General features: G+C 38.3%; 1 protein-coding gene across 1 annotated transcript in view; it reads left to right on the plus strand.

The window, feature by feature from the left end:
* Positions 1 to 1,060: 1,060 nt before the first annotated feature.
* gltpd2b (glycolipid transfer protein domain containing 2b) overlaps positions 1,061 to 1,125 on the plus strand; it is a 20,456-nt gene continuing 20,391 nt past the window's right edge. The window contains exon 1 of the mRNA XM_008299004.1: positions 1,061 to 1,071. The gene's annotated coding sequence lies outside the window, so the exon portion shown is untranslated. The remainder of the gene's footprint in view (positions 1,072 to 1,125) is intronic.

Here is a 1,125-nt window from a genome sequence, read left to right on the forward strand (position 1 = left end):
CCCCATGACCCTAGTGAGGATTAAGCGGTGAATAGATAATGGATAGATGGATGTTTATAAAAGTCCAATCTGTCCAATCTTCTAACTCTCACAGCAGGAGATTTGCAGCAGTGACTGAATTGTTTGTATGGATGCTTGCCATCTAGAACGTGACCTCTCCAATCATTAAGTAACAAAATATAGCAACATGGGGCCAAGTAACAATAAAAACACATTATTATTGTTTTATTGTAAGTTGTTGGAGTTAGATACATCACCATTAGGCTATGGATGGATTTTAATTTGGTCAGCACCACAGTCAGCAGATTTGTTCTGATTATTATCACTTATTTATTTGGGATGTTGTGTTGTGGGACTTTATCTGTGAACTTTCTTCACAAGCACCTGCATCTCTTCTCCTGAACTATTTGAAAGGTTGATGATGCAAATGACTGTTAAACTGAATGTATGAAAACAAGTATTTTCAAGGCACAGCTTCAAATATGGTTATAGCTGTTAATCATCATAAATAGGACTAATTATCAGGCACACAGCTAAAGAACTACTGGTCTTCCTAGCCTGCTTTCATTGTGATTTTAATGTGGCTTCAGCATAAAAAGACAGTGGAGTGACCCTGCTTTGCCTAGAACACAGTGTTTCACATTTTATATTCACTTTACTCAGTAATAACCTAAAAACGGTGCAATTATCAGGTTAAAATGTAAAAACTGCTGCGCTGAGCTGGGCCCCCAATATGTCAAGCTCCCAACAACGTCTGTGCTGGTTGCTGAAATTAAATTACTGCAAAGGATCCAGGAAGCTTTTACGACATGTATAAAGTCTTCCGAGGATTGCCCACAGCCTGGCCCAGTCTAAATATAAAGCCTCAGTCCTTTTTGCTTCTGTTAACTTCAGCTCATTTGCAGTCATTGTTTCACTGGTTGATAGAAAACATACTGATAACGTGACAGTTGCGTGGCTGTTTCTTGATTGCATTAATAATGCCTAATAGTATAGCACTAGACTTTGTACTTGCTATAAGCCGACTAAACCCGGCTTACTTAGCAAACTAATCCCTGAGACTGTGTGTTTGTGTTAATGTTGGAATGTTATGTTGGTTTATACTTTTCCAGCATAATGAAGTGG

This window comes from Stegastes partitus, unplaced genomic scaffold (genome assembly GCF_000690725.1).
Source record: "Stegastes partitus isolate 25-593 unplaced genomic scaffold, Stegastes_partitus-1.0.2 Scaffold1370, whole genome shotgun sequence".
Taxonomy (NCBI): Eukaryota; Metazoa; Chordata; class Actinopteri; family Pomacentridae; genus Stegastes; species Stegastes partitus.